Source organism: Takifugu rubripes, chromosome 19 (assembly GCF_901000725.2).
Source record: "Takifugu rubripes chromosome 19, fTakRub1.2, whole genome shotgun sequence".
In the NCBI taxonomy this organism is placed as follows: domain Eukaryota; kingdom Metazoa; phylum Chordata; class Actinopteri; order Tetraodontiformes; family Tetraodontidae; genus Takifugu; species Takifugu rubripes.
Genome location: NC_042303.1, coordinates 14,782,730 through 14,807,930, shown reverse-complemented (window position 1 = coordinate 14,807,930; position 25,201 = coordinate 14,782,730). Strand labels below are relative to the sequence as shown.

At 44.7% G+C, this 25,201-nt stretch overlaps 1 long non-coding RNA gene and 1 other non-coding gene across 3 annotated transcripts in view; both read left to right on the top strand.

The window, feature by feature from the left end:
• The first annotated feature begins 1,522 nt into the window (after positions 1-1,522).
• Positions 1,523-25,201, top strand: part of LOC105417868 (uncharacterized) — a 37,493-nt gene continuing 13,814 nt past the window's right edge. The window contains exons 1-3 of one of the 2 annotated variants that reach the window (XR_003886068.1): positions 1,523-1,568; positions 18,367-18,453; positions 18,992-19,104. This is a non-coding gene — a long non-coding RNA (uncharacterized lncRNA). Of the gene's footprint in view, positions 1,569-18,366; positions 18,454-18,991; positions 19,105-25,201 lie in introns of those variants that run through there. The other variant, XR_965342.2, reaches the window with a different exon arrangement.
• On the top strand, positions 8,602-8,674 carry trnav-uac (transfer RNA valine (anticodon UAC)). Its single transcript has one exon. It is a non-coding gene; the product is annotated as a tRNA-Val (tRNA).

Here is a 25,201-nt window from a genome sequence, read left to right as displayed (position 1 = left end):
TTCTTCAGCTGGGTTGAAAAAGGTCTAATCTGTCCTCCGTACTGTGGCCATCACTCCATCAACGGGATTTGTGTCTTCCGAATAACAACAGAATGATTTTTTTTTTTTTAATTGAATGGTTAAGAGGAGATTTGCACCAAATCCCAGGATATCCTTGGCGGGCACAAGGTGTAGTGTCATAGCGCTATATGGTACAGTGTTAAGAAGACTTAAGTATTAATTACCCTGTTAACTACACAGGATTCGCTGTCTTCACCGGGTCAGCCTCTTGTGCTGAAGCAAGCTGTGGAATTAACAGAGGGACGCATTAATCCCCTCTTATTTTCCACATCAGCACTGGTGCATCTAAAAAAAAAAAGAGAAGAAAAACACGGCCCGTTCACACATTAATTACACAAAGTTCAGAGATGCATGCGTGCCCGCGTGTGTGCCGCTTGTTTTCTCGATGACATCAACACTGAAACGCATTAATCAATTAGTCTTTGGTGATAAAACACATGATGCCCAACATCACCATTCACGGGGGGATTACTGGGTTTCAAGGTTGCTGTTGTTGACGAGTGCGTGAAAGCTGCACATACAGATATATGGGCCGTACACATAGACGCACACACACATCCACGCACACACCGACAGACACACACACACATGCAGATCTAATTAAAACCGTTGTTGTGGATAGGTCTGATTCCATTTCAGTGTGGTTAACAGTCCTTCATGGATAAGTAATGAGCTGCTGCAGACAGAGACAGTTCTTTAGCCCTGCTGCTGGACTGCAGACTCCTCCAGGAGTTACTATGGTGATTGGTACTGTATGGCTGTATGACAACAGGAGTGTGGAATTGCAATAGGCTTCATGTTGGAAGCGACTGTGTGGTAACGTGATGCTCATTATTATATTCCCAGTATTTTACACTGGCAGAGTAACTGGGAGTCGATGTTCCCTGTGATCTGCGTCAGTATCGCAGATGCAGGACCAGAACACACGAACAGGCTGTGCATCTACGCTGGATATCCTCGAGGTTGCTCAAGCTGGCTGAATGGTCTCGGTGTCTTCACTCATAAAGGACTCAAATAACACAATAACATTTTAGGAAGCCGTCACATTTAAAACTCAGAAATATGCTGAAGGTTTTCTCCTGCCGGTTTTGGCAGAAGTCTCTGATTCGTCGCTTTTATTCATGAAGCAGACGCATCGGTTCCGACACCATAGTCAAGACACTGAATGTCAAGATGTGATGGCTGATCCGATGCCTGTTAACTCGCTCGGGCGGATGGGGTGAACCAAACGAGCCAAAGGCCAACCAGCTCACGCATTACTCACCCTAAACCACCCTTAACCCCTTTAAATACCATTAACACCACCCGACTTCAAGCACTTTGAAAGCCCAACCTACAAACATAAATGCACAATTAACAAAAAATAAACAAACAAACTCCACCATTACACCCCCTCTGCCAACCACACTTAGTCTCTCCCAGCTGGAACCATAAAATGGAGTATCGGTACCAGGGGAAGCCTTTTGCCGAACACCTCAAATCTCGACCCAGGAAAAGGATAGACAGAGGTAAGAGAAATGTTAACAAAGTGTATCCATCCACACGTAACACACGTTATTGAAAAGATAATACTTTTACTTCCTGAATTAACCCACTAAATTGTCTTCTTTGGTGAAACGTGTGTCGACCTGCTAAACAAACGCACTGAAACAGCTCATCTATGTCTGTGCTACTCATATAGCTGCTGTCCACAACAGAAGTTCTCACTAATAGTCAGGATTCCATTAAGATTCATTTGTGTCCACATGGTAACAGCAAGTCAGTTACAATTAGACACTTTGTAGGCTGTTATTGGTGGATTGTCTCCATACTAAAAACCACCATTTGGGCATGTTAATAAAGTCACAAAGAGGATATTCATTAAAAGAAAAAGCCATAACAGTTAAAATTAGTTGTTGGTGGGAGGTGTTGTCATTCTCTCCCATGAGGAGTTTGAGACACAATGAAATACTTGAAAGATTGAGACGTAACTAATGATTGAGATGATCTTCTATCTGACATCAGCGTCTATAAATCTCATTTCTTTAGCGTTCTACAGAGCTTTACCGTAACGACGCATGTGGTTGTAATGAGCCGTTAGAGTTGAGCTTTAACAAGCACCTGTACCACATAATCTAAAGTGTAGAATGGCCAGACAGTACCGGGAGTAAAGCTGTTTCATTAGGAAAGAAAAGCGCTGTGTTTTGGGTCCACCGAGCATGGGGAAACAGCCCAACCTGGGCTGATTGAAGGTGAATTTTTCTGCTGAGCTTCTGACAGCAGAGTTGTTAGAAAACAGGAAAACAAAGCCAGGCGATCTCCTCCTGTCTGTCTGGTGCCGGAGATAAAAATGTAAAATGTGTGTGTGTGTGCGCATGCAGCGACTCTTCCTTAAGCATATTTCCTCTGTGTGCCTGTTGGAAGAGCAGGTCCACTTTGATCAGAGTGTTATCTGCACCACTGCGGCCTAATCCATGTATTTGCTCTGAGTCTTAGCTGGATCACCGCTCTCAAATCAAAGCACTACAGAGTCAGAGCAGCAAAAAAAACACGACACTGGGGAGGGAACACACACTTTCAAACACCTCGATTCCTAAAACATAAGCGCACACGTAGGCGAGCATACACAAACTCTGAATCTTTAACACAACTTGTAATCAAAAGCACAAAGACATCAAACCCGCACATAAAAAATGCAAGCATAAAACTCACAGCCACAGATTCAAGTTTATGCTTTATAAATAAAACAGCTCACTTGCAGCACCCTTGCAGCCAGACTTCCATTTAGGCAATAAAGACAGAAATGACTTCATTTGAAACTGTTGTTCGCAGCACTAAAGCTTTGCAGTTTGGGTAAAAAGCGAGAAAGAATGTGTTTTTGTCTGTTCCTCTATATGGAACAATGCTAATTACAACCTAACTGCCGACGCTACATTACTAGACAATCAAATGATTTGCTGCACACACATTTGAGGGTTCATAACAATTTCTACTCTTTGCATTCTAATGACACTCAAAAGTCTTAAGTGTCCTCCACTAAAGAGTAGTATTTAATGAAATAATAAAGTGGTAAATATACGTAGCCCTCGCCTGGTCCGAGGTGTTTTTCTCCAGTTTTAAAATTTCATCTTCTCTAAACGGATTTATAAATTCTGTTTATGAATTCTCTTTTGTTTGTTCTCTTTAGCTGATAGTGCGGTTGCATTTATTGTGACTTAAAGGAAGAAATAAATGTTTGGAGAGGGAGAAAACAGAACTAGATATAATGGAGTAACTTCTGGACGAATGGGTCATTTCTTAGGGACACAGTGTGTGTGTAACTGTGTTCTTGCAACATACTGAGGACCAAAATCCCCATCCTACTAGCAAAGTGAGGACATTTTGGAGAAGTGAGGACATTTTGGCCAGTCCTTGCAACTTCAAAGGACTGTCTGAGGGTTAAGACGCAGTTTAACGGTTGGGGTTAGAATTGGGTTTAGGTTAGAGTGTGTGTTGGGGGTTACAGGGTTCGTTGGAGGGCTTTGGGTTAGCATAAGCAGCGTGGGTATGCATTATGGCTAAAGGTCCCCACAAAGATAGAAGTACAAGTGTGTGTGTGTGTGTACATGCATGTGTGTGTGTCTGTGTATTCCCCCTGAGATCGTCCCATCTTGAATCTGCTCACACTGACGGTTAGAGGTGTTGTGTAGGTCTGCTTCCTGTTGGACGCAGCTTAGTGAGAGTATGGACGGGGCGGAGGACATCGCTCCCTGGATGCAGGCGTGAAGTCGGGGATTTTCTGCTTCAGTTAAATATTCAATTTGTGTCCAAGTCTTCAACTAATTGCAAGTCGAACTTGTAAATGAAAAACTTTTACCACGCCATAAAGTCCCGAGAGCGCTGGATCAAAACAACTGACTGGTGGAGGCCCCCACTCCCCCCCAACATTCCCACACACACTCCAACAGCACAAAGATTGGACTTTCATCAAGCAGAATTAATCTTTGTGATTTTTAAAATCTGATGTACCCAATGGAGATCTGAGGATGTCAGTTTAAAAACCTCCCAGTTATGTAGCCGAAGACGTCTGTGGTTTTGGTTTATTAAACTTGTAGTGTTTTGCTCCTTCTAATATTAACGCCGTCGCCATGATTACGCCACCATCAGGCCCCCGCCCAAGCACGAGTGGCTGTGATGGCACCAGAGTGCCACTGTGGAAACACTGGTGCCACAGACTTATGATGTAAAAGCTCTGGTTTCCTTCCAAAGGCCAGTTGGACAGTTGGGGAAAATAAAAAAGTTGTGGAAAAAGAGCAACATCCCTGCTCATCGTTGCAATATTTAAGATTAAGATAGAACTTTGCGTATCCTGAAGGAAATACTTGTGCTACTATTTGCACCAAGAACAACCCATAAAGAGAAAATGAGGGAATTTCACAGTAAATCTTGTGTTAAAGTGTCAAAATAAAGAAAATATAACTTATAAGCAGTAGCTTGTCCTGCAGAACTGGGTACAAATGTCTGAGCAGTGTTGTTGTGGAGGGCTGCAGGGCCCTGAACTTCACTTTTGCTCATTGTTTCATGGCCTCTCATATATTCCCTAAACTGTTTTAAAAAGGGTATAACCTTCCTATAGATAGCGCATGTATGTGTGTACGCTGAGATAGACTGGTGGCCTGTCCGGAGTGTATTTCTGCTTCTCTATAACAGCTTCAACAACATTCACAAGTTTTAAAGCTTCAATATTGGCTGTTTACCTGCACTTATAAAGTCCAGTTTTAATCAGACTAATGCCATGAATCACTTTTCAGGTGTCAGGGAGACAAATACTCATCCATATTTGCTCTACACTCTCTGTCCAAGCTTTATTGTCCCAAACACAAAGATAAATCACTAGTACTGTTTGTTTTCCAATCCATCAGAGGATCATTTTAAGCGCTGCTTGGTCATCATAAAAATCACCTGGGACCACCTATCAAAAGAAAAGTAATAATGTTAATTCTTAGCTGAGCTCCTTAATGTTGTTTGTCTGATAGAGGAGCATCTCAAGGCTTCAGAAAATATAGCCAGAAATACCAGAAAACAGTTAAACATACAACATTTTCGACCAATTAGTGCTAAAAATCTTCATTTATTAGATTCCACTTATAATTCCAGTCAAACCTATTGGTGGAAATCCCAAGTGTTTCCTGGTGATGATGAGCGCGGCGCCGAGGAAAACTTTGATGCTGAGCTTTCTGATCCCCGCGAGACTTCCATGTTAATAAATGAGATCTCCTGCAAAGCAATACTGCTTTAACCCTATGTATAATGTATGAGGCAGAGGAGAACAGCACTAAAAAGGAGGAATCATCTAGGCACACATAAGTGCCAGAATCCAATCTCGGCTCCATTAGTGCAGGACAAATCCTATACTGTGAGAAGGGGTCTCCATATGTTTCAATGAGGGAGCTCAGGAAACCATTATGGAAATGAAAGGGGACAAATCACATGATACAGATCACTGAGTAAAGCAGGAACAAAATCAGGGTGCGGTATACTTTAGGTAGAGTCAACAAAGGAAGGCTGAACCCCGCACACTTGCCTCCTCAGACTTCTAATAAACTCTTACAGAGAGGAGAACAGCGTGAGCTTTCCATTACTCCACGTTTGTGCCGTCGCATATCTACAAATTATCCCGCTTTTGTTGTTGTGAAGATCAGAGATTACAGAGGCGTCCTTACGTTTTCACGGCTCTGGCATCTTCCACATGACACGCGGTGTATTTGATCACGTGTCCTCCCATTATCATCATCTCTCCATCTCGGCGAGATGCGGAACTCATTGGAAGTGCGCTCGGAGTCACAACTCCTGCAGAAGGTTACGGAAGAAGACAATTTGTCTGTGTTTTCCAATGAGTTGGCGTCACCTCCGAGCATATGCTCCATCACTGTAGATACAGATCCTTACAAACAATCTCGCAAATGCTAATTGAGGTAATTAAAGCCGCAGCGTCCCGAGGAAGCAGGTGCAGGTGGCGGGCATTATTCATGTCCCCTTGCCCTTGGAGGTAACCCTCTCAATCTACCGGGGTAAACAAGACAGACAGGGGTGCCATTTCCACTAACTTCTTTTGTGAACAGACAAAAAGCTGTTTTCCCACTGGTCCTGGTGTCATTCTTACTCATTTTCCGGCCTCAACAGCGTTATTTTCAAGCCCCGTCGATAAATTTGTGGGGCTCCCCATCAAAATTTCTTTGCTGGCTGCATTGTCAGAATGTATGAATGACAACTGATGCTCGGCACTTTCTGTTACCGGGGAAACAAATAATTAGCAAAAGGGAAAAGTCGCCGAGACTCCTAGAGCTTCTCCGAGATAAATCGGACTCCCAAGAATGTCCTTCAATTTTCTTTTTTGGAAATGCAAATACGCTCACCTGTCACCATAACAAAGGCCTTATTTACATAAGACAGTGATTAGATTAATACTCATTAGAAAATATTTGTGTCCCTCCTGCCCAGAGCAACCCTCAGGCAGCCAGGCAACAGGAGCCACGGCAATTAAAAACGGGAACGTGTCACTCCGCATCACCCTGTGATGACGCCATATTGGTCCTTGTAGATTAAACACACAACACAGCTGCGACTTGCGCCCGTGATCGGGAGGTTAGCCGTCTGTGGCGTGCTGGCTGTAATATGCAGCGAGAAATCCTTGCCGGAGGTTTCGGCCTTGGCGTGCAAACCACTTGGGACCACCCAACAAATGCCCTTTTGTACAGTAAACCTATCGAAACATCATGATAGCATTCAGCGGCGGGGGCTTAATTTTGTGGAAGAGCAGTAAATTATAGTTAAGTATCAGCGCAGCTTAACGTTAGCCGCAGCGCTACTATAACACTGTATTCATAAATCCACCTCTAATCTATTCTCAGGCCGTGCAAGGATACATTCATGAAAAAAAGATCTTGTACCTTTGCAGTCATTAATTCTGAAGGGTGTAATTAATGGCTGCCGCAGGACTTTAGAGTACGAGTGGTCGGAGAGACTGGAGAGGCTGTATACTGTAAAAAAAATACACCACAGTTCAATTATAAGGGATGCCGTCCTTAGAAATATAGTAAACTAGTAAAACTTCTTCTCATTGCTGATGAAGAGAAAGTTGAGTTTAGATGTTCTGCATCTCAAGTTTTCCGCTTGCGACACGTCTGAGTGTACGACAGGGCTCATTGAGACGGGACGTGACTAAGAAAGGGAGGAAAACGTCGGAGAACTTTTGGTTTGATCGAAAGCAGTGGTTTGAAGGGAGGGAGCGTGTCAGATTTCTGCTGCTTTTGCTCAGATTTTATAATGGCTTTAAGAGACCCTTCATTTCCTTTGCCCAAATCCATATCACTCAACTCAGTCGTGAAAATGGAAACTACTTTTGTTTCCCACAATTCACTTTCGCTTAGGGCTGTTTTTATTGCTCGATCTTTAAAGGGAAAAAAGCCAGGCAAATAAAAAAGGAATAAAAACAGCTAAGATGAGGACTGCACATTCAAATATGTTTCAAGTATGTAAATGGATCAAGAGCACGACGTGTCCTATATGTGCATGTGATCCTCGTTATGTCCTGTTTTCCATCTGTTGAGACGCCTTTGAAAAATAATGATCCTGATGACCGCCGCATAATTGGGTCTCAGGAAGTCACCATTGCTGACTGTCATTATAATTCAATGTATTCAAGCCACTTTTTGAATCGTTTCAGACAGTGTTTGGTGCTCCATTAGCTACAGCTTACGATCATTACGATAAAAGGAGGGGGGGGGGGTTACTTTAACATGCCCGTGTTCTCGGTGTTTGGCCCGGAGGGAGGAACATCAGAGAATTGTCGCTCTCTCAAAGACTGAGGAAACTTTATGCGCGGTCTGAGGCGACTTTAATTATGCCCGTCGTAAAGCCCCCCCCTTCCTTCGCCATGGAGGAGATGAAACTCTGATCTCTTCTATCTGGGAAAAGGTTCCTCAGATGTTTGTCATGAGATGGCTGCTGGCAGCCGCTGATCTCTGTGACCATGGAAATCAGCCCACTGCCGTCTGTCACTCAGGCCTCTTTGCCAACACTGCTGCCTGTGCTGCTGCTGCTGCTGTGCTTCCTCCCCCCTCCCTCTGCCTCTCCACAACCAACTGCTTAGGCCCCGTTCGTGCAACGTTTTCAGAATTCGTAGCTAAGCAGTTCTCTGTGCAGACGACGTGTTGAAAACCATCTCTGACCAAAGTACGGTGTAGTACACATGCCAGGCCAGTGGGGGGCAGTAATGAACCAGATGTGGTCGTAGCAGTGAACATTTTCACAACAACGATTTAATGGCGAGCAGGTTTTCCAGTAGCCTGCTGATGAAGTGGAGTTGCTTCTACGAGCAACCTCGATCTCTAAAACTAAGACTGGCGGATCCAGAACTACTTGTGCTAAGTTGCCTGCAGCCTGAAATCGATGAAAATGCTCTGTTTCGTGTTCACACCAGTCTGTTTGCTCCATTTTTAGGATTTCTAGTATAGACAGCCAAAGGAGAACTAAGGTTCTGCGTTTTCGCCTGTAAAAAGTGTCCCGCAAATGGCCTCCAGTGGTTCTGTAGTGTAGCGGTTATCACGTCTGCTTTACACGCAGAAGGTCCTGGGTTCGAGCCCCAGTAGAACCATGTATATTTTGGTGTGTAGCTCAGTGTGGGACCTGGAAGCTTTGTTTGTGGTCCCAAACAAGCTGAATGTGGGCTGGTAGGAGAGGTGCTGGGACATCTGGACCAGTTGCCGACGTGCCGTTGAGCAAGGTCTTCAGAAATCTTCAGAGCTCAATCTGCCACGCAACCTGAAGCATCACTTGTGTACTTTGTATGTTTCTGTACCTTTATATGTCCTCCTTGTGTCCTTACCGCACCAAGGGGGGTCAGATTCTCAATTTCTCTAAAGTATCTGCAGAAAAGTTTGGGAGAATTATAGGAGAATGTGCACAAATTCCAAAATCAAATTATTTCTGAGGGCTTTAACTATGTTTTTAGTTCAGGGATTGTGAGTCTTACCTGATGGCTTTAGTGTTGGAAAGCTTTTGCTTGAATAAAGGACCACAACAGGGCAATTTCCATGAAATATGGTTCATCTTGAGCAAAATGACATCTGGGTTATTGTGCAGTGCCGGTGTAACAGCACACTTTTTAAGTTTTTATTTTATTTTATTGTTGTTACTCTGTTAAGTGCCGTCATTAGTGCCTCTTGGATCAATGTGCTAACCCGACATCCATATTTACCTGAGTGCAGAGGGGCATTACCGGCGATGCCGTTGGAGTAAAAACTGTTTTAAAGACGCTAACGGCCACGTTAGGTGTCTTCTCGAAGCTTTTGTAGTTTTATGCAAAATCTAATCGAGCGATTTCCAACCAGCCAATTCCTGACACATTAATCAGTCAAGCAAAATATCAAAAATACTGTCCCCTGGCAGTCCGGAGCTCATTTTTTTCTTTAAGTAGACGCTTTATGCAACTTTTATTTTGCCTCTTTATTTGTTGCCTGTCTGGCAGCAGCGATTTCTTATTTCTGACAGTGAAAGTCAGAGAGGCTCAGGTTGTTGTCAATAGTGATTAGAGGTGGCCGCCAGCGCTGGGTTAATGTCTGTCCCGCTCTGCTGTCACGGTCACTATCGCGTGGACACATGCGTCTTTTCCTGCAGCCTGAAAACAGCTTTCAGTGTCAACAACAGCAACACAATTTTCCTCGAACAAGTTCAAGTTTATAAAATGGTGGAAACATTTTAATTTTCCTTCTGCGTGTTTCTGCTTTCCTTATCTGTTATTTGGGGACATAATTATCACGGTAACATTCAGAAATGAGATTTGAGTTGCTGAATGGACTGCTATTATCAGGAGATTAATAGTGATCTGGTTACTTCAAGATCAGCTCAGCTCAGAGCTCAAAAATCTACGTTCTTTAAAACTCTTTTCTTCTTGTCTCCTTCCTCCTCTTCTTTGTCCTCTACCTTTTCCTCTGAATTGCTGCCAACTTGTGTTTGTCTCTGTAATTAGGAGCCCGAGCGTGCTTTCATGACTCCATTATGAAAACAGCGAACGCTCCACTGCTTTATTGATAAAGCATTACACTCTGCTGCTGCAATGTATGGAGATGCACGGGCAGCCTGCAGCTCCCTGTTCAGGTGGACCGCCGTGCCGGCTCCCCCACCGCCAGATGAAATATGGTATTGATATAATCACACAGCCTATACAGGACTAAATTGCTGGAATACAGCAGGTGCACTGAATGAAAGAAAATAAATGCTAAAAAACCAGCAGCAACAGTAGCGCTAGCTGCACCGAGCACTGTTCAATGCAGAAAATGACCACGGGGGAAGGGGTGGAGGGTGGGGGGGGTGCAGTACGCCACGCTTGAAAAGGTAATCTTAGTCACCGATTCGATCAGCCGCTTAAATGCAATCCAATCAGGTTTCTGCTTCTGCTGTGATATTTAAAGGAGGCACAGATGCCCCGACACACGTGTGAGGTGCCACGACGCATCAGTCGCCAGGAAGTATATCAAAGCCGTCCGTAATGGTGTGTACACGGGGTTTTATATTTCCAATTAAATCTGCAAATTATACAATTATCCGCCGCACCGTACCTCGGCCATTCCCGAAATGGATTGCGATGTTCATTTTGTTTTTCTGCCAGGATAATAGTGCCAGTGGCAAACTCTCCATATCACATGCATGTAAATGTGTGTTTACAGGCGGCGTCACACCTCACACACACATAAATACAAACAACCCACCCATTACACCACTTCTATATACGGTAACTATTCTATAGTTTTGCCCAACCAGCAGGGCACGTATCTCTATTTTTTCTCTCTATTAATCTTATACAAGACTCTGTTATTCTTACTAGATAAGATTCTGCATCTGTTGTTGACTTTAATTGCCTGTGTGGAAATTATAGAGACCAAGAATCTCCCGTCGTAAACCTGAGTGCCAGACGCAGAGCGCCAAGGATACAGGCCTCAAAAGCAATCAAATGAACACACACACACACACACACACACACACACACACACACACACACACACACACACTGGATGTGAATTATTGATCAGAACATGTCAGCTGAGAGACAGCACAGACCGCCACTGTGGGAGAAGGAAGGATATTTTGCTGTTGCTTTGCTATGCTTGACTGCCAAGGCCGTGTTCACCCGAAAGTTTCCACCCTCTGAATGTTTACAGAGCTATCCCTAACAATGCCCTCAGACAGCCAGAGGACTTCCAAGAATTTAAGGAGGCTGCGTGAGTTGCATGGTTGTGCAGGAGAGCTAAAAAAACCCAACCCTTTTTAAACTGTTTTGCATTGTTTTCACTTTGTATCCTTGCTTTTAGTAAGCGAGGATACAAAGGATGACTATACATTCAGAACATAAACGCCAGTATATGTAAAGGCCTCCCATTGGCCTTCGTTGGCATGGACATGTCTACCAAAGTGTTCTGGGAAACAGGTGTGAGTATTAGCATAAAAGCTTCAAGCAATCATTAATGATTAAATAATTGAAAATAGATCAGCCGGCTCAAATGTGACCAAAAAGTTCAGATGTTTCCTGATGTTTGGAGGCAACACTCTTTTATAATGATGACATAGACAAGACATTCTAAACATTTATCACGATCCTCTTTTGTATTTCACTTTAAATGTCACAAAAACTTTGAATCAAGGAATTTTTGCACGTAGATACACTCCATCATCACAGTGTTTAGGGGGAGAAGTTGAATGGGAAACTTTTTGGAGACATTAATCCACATAGTGTAACCTTGTTTAGGGAAGATTTTATCAAGCGATAGACATGGATGCACACTCTAGGTGAAGCGGACATGATGCTAATCTCTATGCTAGAGAACATCTCAATAACCCAGGCAACACAAGTCTGACTGTAGTTTCTTATGGATGGATTGCACAACAGCTGCTGGCTAATCGTCAGCCTACAGGCACCGGCTCCTCTCTAATTAGATTTATTGCCACTTTAATGGGACCTTTCTTTACCATTACTGTTCATGGTTCTCTGGTGAGAGATGGCATCAAAAATGTATAACAAGTTCAGCAAAGTGTTTATCAAGGACCTAATTTCAGACATGCGCAAATAAGGGGGGTGATGTTAAGACTTGTTGGTATTTCTACCTGTTCAGGTTCCCTCGATGCCAAATCAATTCATTCTTTTGACCTAATTTATTACCTCATAAGCCAGTTGATGCAGGAGGGGGTGGGGAGGGGGGTGCATTGGTTTGCACTCACCTTAACTTTTACATTTAGCATCAACTTCACTGACGCAGGAGGTCATTTTGTGTAGACAATATGAGTTTATAACTCTCGACTCAACAGAAGCAAAATGGTGAAACTCTTGAAGGAGGATAGGTTGCAAGCGAGGAAAAATGGGGGCCGGCGGGGCCACGGGAGATTTGCCAGATTCAATTTTATGCCTAAACAGAAATTCAAAATTCATCACATACTTGGAGGTATTAGCGATCACAGTCATCGTCCCCTTTGCACCTTCGCTACTACGCCAAATCCAGCGCTAGCAGAGAAACGGCGAGTGGCATGCACGACCCCACCTGTCTTCCAAAGCCGGGCGTGAGGGGGGGAATAAGCACATTTATGGCGACATATTTCACACACTGAGCCGAGATGTTAAGGGATTAGGATCTGCAGGTGAACCAGCTGACTGGATTAGCGCTCTTGTTGCCATCCCTCGCTTTTGTAATCTGAAGGCATCGTGAAGGAAAAATACACACAAAAAAGAAAATTGAGCGAGGCATCGGTGGCTGCGATGCTATCAAGGTGTGCTGTGATACGTAACATGACTTCTGTGATTAAGCAATCATGGAGCACGCTGCTGTATCTCTCTGTGATCTGCCAGGGATATTACAGCCCGCACGAGCTATAGTTATTACCAGCAAAGCATGTAATATGGGGAAAAGGTGCAGAGCCCATCCTGCATGTATGTGAGAGCGGCTAGCACGCAGCAGGAACGCTCTGATTCTGTCCTCTGTGTGGTTTGCTCAGATGAGGTGTGACAGCGCGTGTAGCCACATGTAAAGATGATTGTTTACTGAAGGGTAAACAACGTTTCAGTGGAGAGAAACCCACGAGAACATCATCTAATGACTCCCCCCTCCTCTGTTCAGCCGTATCTCCATCTCAACTTGTTGCCGTGACTCCTGTCAGCGCTCCCGCACATAGCCATGGAGACATGGCATGTAATTAAAAATATCCTCCCTCCCCTGGCTATTCACTTACCACTGTCAATTAGGAAGAAAGCTGGTTAATAAGTAAACTATATTTAACACCTTTTCATAAAAGAATGTCACCTCACAATTAGAAAAAAGGGGAGACATAAGAGGCAAAAGAGAGCCTTAAATAAACCAATTGTGGGCTTCAGAGATGTTTCTGGAACAGGAGTAATCAGTGGTGTCAAATGTGATCATAGAAAATGATCTTAATTAGGTAAAACTTTACAGAAATGAAACCAAAATTCACTGAAATGAAGACTTTTAAATCTGGGCTGTGGCTAAAAGGGGAAAACCAAATACATGTTACTTATGAAGCACTGGTTCTAATACTGTTGAAGGTGAAACAAAGAAAGATGGACCAGGAATATGCAACCGGGTCCAAAACAGAACCCTGAGGAACGCCCCAAAAGTTTCTGATTTTGCCAGTGAATAGGAACAAAAAGAGGAGAAACCTAAAAGAGGACGCTGATGCTAGGTTATGTAAGCTCAGAGTGGCATTTTAGGATGGTGGTGTTAATTGGAAATAAACTCTGTTCCACAGTTACAGCAAAGCCACTTTTATTTATTGAAAGCTGGATCATTACTGGGATCACAAGGACCTTTTCATGATGGAGAGCAGGGGTTAGACCTTTTGACCCAGATGTGTTTTCAAACCGGGAGATCGGTGGAATATCTGCAGGGCTTGAGGCCGTTTTAACCCTGAGCTCTGGATCAAGGTGTTTACGGGAAAACAGGTGTGTTGACGGCAGCTGTGGTGGAGCTGGAAACACCTCAGAGGACGTTAACTTCATGGAAAACCCGATCAAAGCACGAGGGAGGTAGTTTCAGAAACGCAATCAGAGATGAGATCAGTGGAGTAAGAAAGCCTTGAACCCGACACAATGTCTTCGAATGAAGACCCTTATCACACCTATACTGGACCATAATCACAATTCTAGAAGGGTTGGATGTGGCTGGACAGATGTGGGCTGTCGCCAGACGCACGTGTTGACGGTCTATTTTCGCTTGAATCATAATTCTATCCCGAGTTAAAACGGCGCATTTGATCTCTTTCCGAGTCGATGTTTGAATGATTGTAGTCTTTTAAGTTTGGCTGGCAGTGTAATTATCCTGTATTTGCCATTTTCCTGCATTCCATCCATGCTAAGCTACACAGCATGTATTCCTGGCTTCATTAAGGAAAAGTAATTGAGCAAGCCCTTCCTCAGACTGCTCCCCGGTGTAATCTTCCCCTGTGATGAGGAATGAATTGCAGGACTTTGCCTGTATTTATTACACGTTATCTCTCGGATCAGACGCATCGTTCCCGCCGTCATGGCTTTCTCTCTTTAAGGTTAGCATTTGTCTTTCTCTTTTAGCTCCCTTTCCTTTAGCTGACAAAACCACTTGTTCTTGAAGTCAGCCTGAATTACACATTCTTCAGATGTGTGACAAGAAAGGCTCCCTTCCTTTGCTGCTATTGTAGTTCCCCCTGGTAGGATACAATTATGTTCTGGCACCTTGATTACTGGGCTGAGCGTCGTGCTACCAGCACCTTTTTCGGGGGCATGGTTAAAAGGGCATGTCGGGGGTTTTGTGTTTACCGCGGAGCCCAACAATTTTTCATGGCCTATCTTTGTCACAACATTTGCTCTGCTCTGCTTCAGTTTGGGGCTGTTGCTGTGGTGGCTGGGGTGAGGCGATGACACTTTGTCTGCAGCTAAACTCGAGGTCTTCTTCAGGCCTTTGGGATGTTGTTGATGGTGGCTGAATCGGGACTTCTGTTCTCATCCCCCCGTTTGTGTAATTCCCATCTTTTTTTTAGCTTTGTGAACTTTCCTAATAGTACCTCATCACAGTACTTCATCTTTTAGCATCATTCTAATAAATTCAAAGTGTATCTTGAATCTGATCAATGCACATTGCTAATTCATTAGCCTTTGCATCATCTAATTACATTACCCGGTTGCTATGCTATTGTGCTAATCTTCATTTAAACACCAGTTTCCATTTTCCCAGTCTCTCCGAACTCTTTCTGCTGACAGTCACTCAGGTGCATTCAGGGACAGAAACTCTGTCACAGCTAAACCATTGTGGTGCGTGCTAAACGCTGTGGGAGCTTCATACGTCATTCCCGGCACCCCCGACGCCACCGTTGGCCCGTCTAATTAACACTCCTGTGTGGCGCTGCAGCTCCACACTACCTGTGCTGAGACACCTGTCATGTGACAACACTGGCATCCTGCAGCGGATGATGGTCGGCGAGATGTTTCAGGCGGGGACGAAGTTTACGCTTCTCGCCGTTTACGATTATTTTCCTCTCATGCAGTTGTTTTTTGGGGGGGGCACTAAAGCAGCCGTGCCCAGGGGTGCTGCTGTTGTTGATGAGCACACGCGCATAAATACTGCACACAGACAGATGGATGGGAGGGCGGCGAAGCCTGGCGGGTGACAAAAAAATGAAATTGGCCTGTCTGCAATTTAATGTATTTCCTTTTAAAAACGCTCTTTTCCCGTCTGCCCACAGAATATAATGACGCTTCCATACATACCGTGGGCCTTGTCAGGGGGCCGGGCTGGTGAATTTGCATTCATATTTTGCAGCGAGACTTATCATAATCATCTCGGCGCTGAACAAGATTAAGCACAGGAGGACAATGAAGGGAGGAGGGCAGGGATGTTCTGCATGTGTGCTCATGCAGCAAACGGCCAGGAATGTTATCACTTCCGCGGTGTTTGTAATCACGTTTTTTAATCACACTCGGAGTGTGTGTGTGTGTGTGTGTGTGTGTGTCTGCGATTGTGAGCACACGCGTGTGTTTTGTTTGCTCCTGCCAGTCGTCCCAGCTTGCTACCATCCCAGTGACCCAGTGTCCCTGGCACTGCTCCAGATGGCGCACGGTCCCGTCCTCTCTGCAGGCACAGCCTCACTGAATAATGACTCTGTGCTCTGCTAAAGCCTTTTTCTTCTGCTCGCAGCCTCATATTAGCTGCATTTGATTATTCACGTCTGGTTTTATGCTGGTCCGAGTCAAGATGCCCAAATGTTTGACATTTTTGTCAACAGCTGCTCCTGTAGACATTTCCCGTCTTGGAAAGAATTACGTGTGGATTTTTTTTTCCACAATTAGTTTCACAAAATGATTAAAAAACCAAATATATAATATGCAAATGAGTGATGAATGATATAGTGGAAGAACCATTGGCACAGATGCTTTTCCAAGAGCCTTAAATATATGCGTGCTCAATAAATAGCACCATTCAGCAGCCTTTAAGGCCTGCCAACCACCCTAACACCTTCAGATTGATTGGATCATGGGTGACAGAGTGGAGGAGCGTAGCAACTCTCATTTGGTGACAGCCAAAGATGAATCTTTTAAAGTGCTTCTGTGCGGCCTCGCAGAGCAGTGTTTTCTGGACTATTAGCTACACAAGCAGCATTAGGCAGATGAGGCAGACTCTCCTTATATTTCACCGCACGCCCGAGGCAGCGGACAGAGGAAGAGGCTTCAAAGTCTACAGAGGAGATTTCGGAACCTTGACCGATCTGAGTGGAGGGTTCTCTACCTGGCTCATTTGGAATGATCTAAATGCTCATCTGCATTTCAAAACAAAAATAACCACAATTATATTTACTTATTTTTATACATTAATGAGTTCCCCTTGTCTGCCTGTTTGCACAGCTTTTTGGACAGCCCTGAGCTACAACCGCCCCAACTTGGGTGCCAGCTCAAGGCCATTGCCCCGCCCTTCGCCCAGCCCCGCCTCTCCCCACAACAGACCCCGCCCCTTTCACCACTCGGCTCCGCCCCTCTCCTCCTCATTAGCATTTGAAGCTGCTGCACTGAAATGGCGTCCTGATTATTGTGAGACTAGCTGTCTGCTCCAAATCCAAATTCTGGGAAGGAGAGCTCGGATACATCATTAGGGGACCACTAAGGCCTAAATAAAAGCTCCAAAAAGGTGTCTACAAAGGGACCTTTAAGAATTTTGCATATGTTGCCCATTCTCCTCTTGAGGCTCAGCAGAAGTAAAGATGCTCCGCTGCTAAACACATAATGTCCATGTGGGTGCGGCAATGAAGGGTGAAAGGGTCAATGCATTCATGTGTGTGTGTGTGTTTGTGTGTGTGTGTACTTGTGTGGTTGTTACTGGGTGCTGGTGGGGTGGCGGTGGGACCTGCCTCTCAGTGTAATTGAAAAATGTGACCTGGAAAATGTTTGCCCAGCAGAGCATGAAAGTTACCTCCACGGTGACGGCGGCAGGCTCAGAGGCGGCTCACCTGGCCCCCGACAGGAAGAGCCTGTTATTGGGACGGTGCTCACATTAAGAGCCACTTTATCCCCTCACCACATGCAGACAAATGCATTATTTAATAGCGCCGTGCGATCTCAGACTGATGAGACAAAAAACCCCAACAAAGCCTGATCCAGACAGCGTGCACGTACGCTACGAAAGTCTGACATCGAAGGACACCAGCCAGAATTTTAAGCATCCGCGACTCAAGGTTTATTTAATACAAAAGAAAATAAACAGAAAATAAGTCGGACTAAAGCGTTTGCTTTGAAATATGTGGGTGACCTCACATTCGGAGGACGGAGCGGGTAATGAAAGAGCAACGTTCTGCTTTTCTGAATATCTGAGATTTATAAAGGTGGCAATAAAAGTCAACAACAAAAAGCCTCATCCTCACTGCTGCACTCTCAGGGACCCCTGAGTCATTTTCATTAGCCCCCCCACCAGTATTTCAAATACAGCACACATCTTTACGCGCAGACATGTGGACACTATAGGCAGAATAATGAACATATGGAAGTGTGGAGTCAGCACAGCGGAGATATGATGTGCACTGTTGGACTGGCTGGCTGCTGAGCGCACTGATGCTTCATGACAAGAAGAAAACTGGGAGAAATTCTAAATTCACTATTAATTTAATGCAGATTAACATTAATCCTAATCAACTAAATTGTAATGCAAAGAAGATTTAATCTATTTTAGGAATGCTGGAAAAACATTTGGTTTTTCTGCCCCCCCGTGCGTGTTTCATGCAGAAATGGTCGTGCTGCTCAGCAGCTGAAACTATTTATCTGTCTGTTTCCAGTAAAACTGTCATCAAGCGGATCGGATGATAACGACTGGAACCGGAGCTGGTGCTTCCAACGGCTGCGAGATGGCGACATTAACAAAGGTAAGAGCTGCGATTGATGAGTGTGTGTGCACGTGTATGCACGTGAAATCAACGTGACCTGAAGCTTGATGTGATTGTTTGTATTTACTTTCTATAATTAGCTGAAATCCCAGAAGAAAACAGACTATACAGTATGATTCTTAAGTCATGTAGTCCATAAATGTTACACAATATCATGAATTATAGCTCTCATCATCACACACCGTGCACACCTCTCATGCGCTCACAATGGGAATGAAACCCCTTTCTTCACAACGCCGACCCTTCTGAGGCTCACAACATTAGCAGAATCGTAGATAAATTATGGTAAATCAATAATGGTTGTGGTTTTGTTTGTTTTTACTTTACTTCCTGACCTTCTCGGCCCATTAAAATCAACACTTTTAAATTCTCCAAATCCATGGAAATGTTTGCAAAAATACCCCAGACAACAGCTGGGGGGTGGTTTAAGGTGTGGCGATGTCCCTGAACGCACCCCTTTGTAGAGACTTTGATGTGTGGATTTATGTGGATTGACTGACCCGTCCTTTCCTGTTAGACTGTTTATTGGCTTTCCTGGGGGACGGACCCCACAGCAGCATGAAAAATGCCCCTGTTGATGAACGAAATCCATGATTCTATTGAAGCAAGATGCAAATACATAGTATGTGGTATACGTATCTGTTGGTATGCAATTATACTTTATTAAAAGTAATCTTTTTCTCAAATAAGCCATTTTTGAATTCAAGTCATCATGCAACAAAAGCATTTTCAGTCAACCTGGACTATTTCTGCAGGTACCATATCATCTTTTGTCCTATTTTCTCTTAACATTATGATGAACAGCCAATGACATGCAGAAATGTGAGCTAATACATCAATAATGAGGAAAGTATTGATCCGTGTTACCTGCAGTGATCCCACAGATGCCGAGACGATGCGTGCCTCAGACTTCGTGCCTTTAAATTAATGGCTCAGCTAAGCTAAATCTCCCGACAGGGCCGGTGAGGATCTGATGGTAATTACTGTCCCGCTCGTCCAGGAGATCGTAAACCCAGATCCGTGTCCCGGATGAGTAAACATGTTTGGATTAAAGGTTACAGCTTAATTTCCTCTGTCCTGTCAAGTTCAGCCAACAGGCGGTGACGTCGCTGCGGTGCCCATGGAAACGTTTAAAAATAGCAGCCCTTTTTTCACTTGGTAGTGGTGAATACGACGCATCAAACACATGTGTTTATGCACATTATCGGCGTTCAAAATGAGCGAGATGAGCTGTGGTGTAAAAATAACAGCCGTGGGGTTCCTATGCTAAAAAGAGGTGAGATTGGGGGAAGGTGCGACCTCTGACCTCTCTCACCACTCTCCCTCATGAAGCTAATGTGACACATCCTTGAAATTGTCCGCGTACAGAAGCAGAACCACCCAACTTCGCAGCATTTCTAACATTGGAGGCGGCGCTGAGACGGAGGATAAGCGAGCCGGTCGGCCTCCGACAGCGTTGTAGTAAATGCTTCAGGGCCAGTGAGGGGAACAAGCTAATTATGGATAGATTCTGTGTAAGAGAGACTCACGCTTCCATCTTTAATGAGGAAATTTGCATCAACCATTAAACTGATGAATGTGTACATACATCACATTATAGAACATTTCATACAAACCAGAGGAATGATTTTTTGAAGTTCTGCCTCCCACATGAACCACTTGGAAGGATCAGTGAGACTGGCTGCCTGTTCCTCCTTTTGCATCATTTGCATGGTTAAAAATGACTTTGGGGACGTCGTCGTCGTTTGTTTACCCAACCGGGATGGTAAATGACGGGAAAACGCGTACGTTCTCTCATATTGAGAAACGCCGAGTTGGCATTGTCTTCAGCACCGCCGTCGTCATCAACCACTGCGGGAGATAAAGAAAAAGCTTTATCAGGTATTGTATAAACCAGAGCACAAACAAGCCAGTAAACAGTGTGAATCTAATTAAAAGATAATGTCAGCCGTTTTGTCACACGTGTTATATGGGTCTATCTTCCTGCCCCGAGGCTCTCGATCTGCTGAGGTCCACTTCTCACCCCAAGGTGTATCCGTAGTTTCGCCCGCGCCTCCATGTCCTCATCTCTGACCAGTCGGGCCCAACTACGCTGACTAAGTGTTTCCCTCCCTCAAGGATCAGATATCTCATTTAGGGTCCCACAATGCCGAGGAAAAACAAGTTTAACACCAAACCATTCGCCTCACTGTGGGAACGGGAACACTTTCAAACTGGACCTCCGGTCCCTCGGCCTGGCTAGACGTTGCGCAATCATGCCTCCCAAGGAGGGGGAAGATATGTCCGACAGGAGGATTGAGCGAGCCTATCTTCAGACCAGCAACTGCGCGCTCAGAACCGGCGGCTCAACCGCTGGAGGGAGAACTTGAAAGAACAGGAGGGAGAGCACCGACGCACGTCTGAAGTCGGTTTGGCACGGACGGCTGACAGATGACTTCAAAGGCCCGGTTATGAACATGACGGGCAGCTACGGCAACAGCCTTTGAATCCAGCTCCCATTTTATCAAGACTTTATGGTCCATTTAGGAGTGTTTTTTTTATTTATCTATTTCTTTTTCCTGCTACTCCAGGAGTACGATTTGGTCGCTGATGCTGTAGCTCTTGCAGGTCTCCTCTTGATGTTGGGATATATGGGATGTACATTTTCATGAGCGCCTCATGATATTCCACACGGCAGCTGTTGATATTGGCGCCTTTGATTTCTGAGAAACTTTTAAGGAATGCTGCACAGAAAAGTCCCCCCCCCCCTCTGGGCAGGAGTTGTTTATTTGTCCACATATATAATAATCCAATCAATTTGTCTCTGCTCACACCTTGTGGAGAATTTAATAGAGCAGATGGGTGTAACCTAAGAAAAAGACTTAAAAAAACACACACACACACACACACACACACACACACACACACACACACACACACACACACACACACACACAAAACTGACGCCTCGAGACACAATCCTGGCAAGTTTTATATGCTGACATAATTTGATATTTATGCATTCGCAGCACCTGCAGCCTCGCTGTGTGGCGCTCATTTGTTTTTCAATGTTGCTAATGGGGAAATCTGGGTAAAATTCGAGAGAAAGTCTGTAACTGGTGTAATAGGAATTTCAACGCTTCTCACAACTTTCAGGTTTTAGGCTGAAGTTTGTGTTTGGCCCTAAATGGACGGTGGGAGGGGGGGGGCGGAAAACGAGGAGAAAGTTGTGAAAATGTCCATATACTTGATTTAACGCGTGTCATCGCCGCGTCCTTCTGCTCAGGGTTCCATTAAGCAAAACTGAAAAACACAATTAAAACACGGGAGAGTGTCGTGTAACCTTTCCATTGGCGGTTCCATTTGGTTTGTAGTGCCCTTCTCTCTGACTAAAGTCACTCTCAGGATCACTGCCGGTGTATCCAATTCTTTCACTCCATAAAATATCAACCCCCGGGACGTGGTCACACGGTCCTGTTTGTGTGGCGAGTAGGAGGCTGCGTGTGTGTGTGTGTGTGTGTGTGTGTGTGTCTGTGCCAGCATAGGAACCTGTGTGTGTCATCCCATCCTGGAAAATGACTTATTAAAATGAAATTACGCCGAGCCCTGACCCATGGCAAACGGCATGCGCTGCAATTTGTCTAGCAGTTGAGCTGTGAATAAAATCTGATTGGCAATAATTTGGTTTTTGCTGTTGATATTGCATTCCATCCTCCACATCTTTTTCTTCTATCTGCCCCCCCCCCCCCATCCTCGGTGTCTTATCGTGGATGTGTTGATGTCGGGGTGATATATTGCTGATGGGGTGGCCTGGGGTCAGCGAGCGGAGCACTGTGATGATGGTAAGTGGGTGGTTGTGGGGTTAAGGAAGAGTTTTATGGAGCAGGTAACTGACGCTAATGCTAAATGCCAAAAGTGACTACTGAGCTCCAGGAGAAGGTGTGTGTGTGTGTGTGTGTGTGTGTGGGCGTGCACGCGTGCTCATCCTTCACATCACTTTGATGTTATGAGGACCGGCTCATTTGTTTTATATAGGCCATTTGCTGCGGCCATCTCTCTTAGCATAAAATGGAAGACAATTAGAAGCAGCACATTCCAATTTATCTCATTTGTCCAGTTTAATAAATGTCTTTTTCTCACTGTGAAAATACACAAACACACACAGGAAGAGAGGAACAGCCTGGCCTATATGATAGAGGGAATGATAGAGGTGGGTAATGGAGGAAGGGTGTTAAAGACCCCAGTGCAGCCGTGGCATTGGACAGGTTGATGTAGTTCCAGCAATGAGCAGCTCATAAAAAGTGCTATCCGTAGGCCTTAGGAAGATATTCTATCTCTCCGCTGCTAACGGTTCAGCCTAAAATCACCTGATCTATCAAAGTCAGGGCCCCCTCTATTACATAAAATGCACTGGGAAAACAGCAGAGGATACAAACCGAGTACACACACACACACACACACACACACACACACACACACACACACACACACACACACACACACACACACACACACACACACTCACACACCTCTGTATAAGACAATGCAGGCTGGGATTTTCTCCGTGTGATCGCAGACTCCATTCTAGAGCCTCTGACCCGACACTGAACTCTTCTATCTGTCCCTCAGACGTCAACCACATCTCATTACCACGATCGTTCCTTTTTTAGTTTAATCAAAATCTGAAGAAAAAAAACCGCCAATCCGTTGACATTAATACAGTTTAGTGAAATTTCGAAATTTCATAGCTTAGCTGGAGCGTTCAGAGTGGAGCATATGAAATACATATTCTATATAAAAACACAGTAAAGAGGGGGGGGGGGGGGGGGGGGGTAATTATGCAGTGGAATAAATAAATGCAGGAGTTTTGTTTATTTGGGCTCCCGGGACCACGATGGTGTCCGGCTAATCGTAACACACGGACCGGTTGTTCTCTCCCAAACCCCCCTGACATAAAACCACCACAACAGGAAATAAATAGAATAAACATAAATGTAAACACTACAGTACGTAAATAAATGCGTCCCGCGCAGCCTCATATTTGCAAGTGTATACAAATATATAAATGATGTGCCAGGCATTCGTTCCATAATCGGATTTCATCAAATCGGGTTTAACATGGTTGCGATCAGGCCGCAAACAACATTCTTAGTCATGCAACATCTCCAAAATCCTTTTTTTTTTTAACTTCTTCTTAAGTCGGTATGTTTTATCCTCTTTATTTCTTTCCCCCCTGAAACGCCTTTGGGCAAACCAGCAAGGAGAAGGAGACGCGCGTGGTTTACACCAACAACGGCTCCGAATCCTCCCAAAATAAGACTTCCCTCCCCAACGGCTGCACGCTCGGTTATTGTAGGAAAAATGCTGCAGAGGTGGCAGCTGTGGAGTTTAAAGAGAAAAGCTAGTGGAAAGAAAGAAAAAAAAAAGTTTCTCCCATGCGATGATAAAACATCCTTTATTAGAATTCATCACGCTGGACAATTTGGAGGAGCTCGGCGCACTTAATGATTCCTTTAATCGCGTCTCCTGAGGAGGGAAGCGGAATCATTTTCACCTGGGCTCCACTTCTGCCTGGCTGTATATTACAGTGTTTATTGGAAGTATTATAACAGCAGCAGCTGCGGTGAGTCTATCAGCAGCGACTATGAGGAAGTGCCTAATTGTTAGCTATGAAACTATGAGCTGTAAAAACCACAGAATAATAGCCGCCATTACCGTAGCCGCGGCGATTATCGCGGTGCCCACGGTCAGGTGTCACTGTCAGTCGCTCCTAGGCATAAAATTTACCACCAACAATCGGTATCTAATTTGACCCCCGTGCAAAAATGACACGCTTTAGCGCTCTGGAAGCCTGCTGTAGATTAAGACGTCACCCTGGTAAATGTCTTCCATCTCCTTTACGCCGTTTCCAGTGACGGTAACTATTTAGCGGCTCGCCTCGTGACTCCTCTTAAGGTCATGCTGTTGTCATCTGTCACATGACAATGGAGATACTTTGCGTCCGCGCTCGAGTCATCCCCGGAGAGTGAGAACTTAAATTTCCTCTCAGCCCTAATAGAAATTTAACTCTCTCCATAACTCCACAGAGTCCTCCAGGCTCAACAGCGGCAGGGCCCAGGAGGAAATGGCTTCAGATGTCATTTACTTTACTGTTCTCTTCTTATCTTTTTCATTTCTTTCCCCTTCCCTGCTCCCATATCTTTTCATGATGTTTGCTGTCAATGGCAGCGGCTTGAGTGGCCCCATCGCAGGAATATTGATTCGCCCAACAACAGCAGCAGCAACGACACGCACACCCGCACAAAAACGCCACCACCTCTGGGCTGCTGCTGTAGTTTGAGATTTGAGCTGCAGCACCTCGTCTCACGCTTTCCTTTGCTGCTCGTGCCACTTTCCTGTGCGTGCGATGTGGCGTTGGGGCCCTGCTGTCCTGCAGGTTGGGTGTGGCGGAGAGTTCACGCAGCTCCTCCTCGTAACCATCCTGTTTGTGTGTCGCTGCCTCTCGACTGGTGCCTCGTTTCCAAACTTTTGAGCTTGATTTTGTGCTCTCTCTAGCGGTTCTGACATTTTAAAGACCGGATGTTTCTTGATTTGACTGAGAAAATGGACACTACAAATTGCATTTTCAATTTTTATTGCATCTTGTGCAAAATATTGATTTCTCTTCCCTAAAATTACGTATCGCCTGTAAGAGGCTAGACAACCAAAATCAATCTGCCTTTAATCCACCCAGTCTTTGTACTTCACT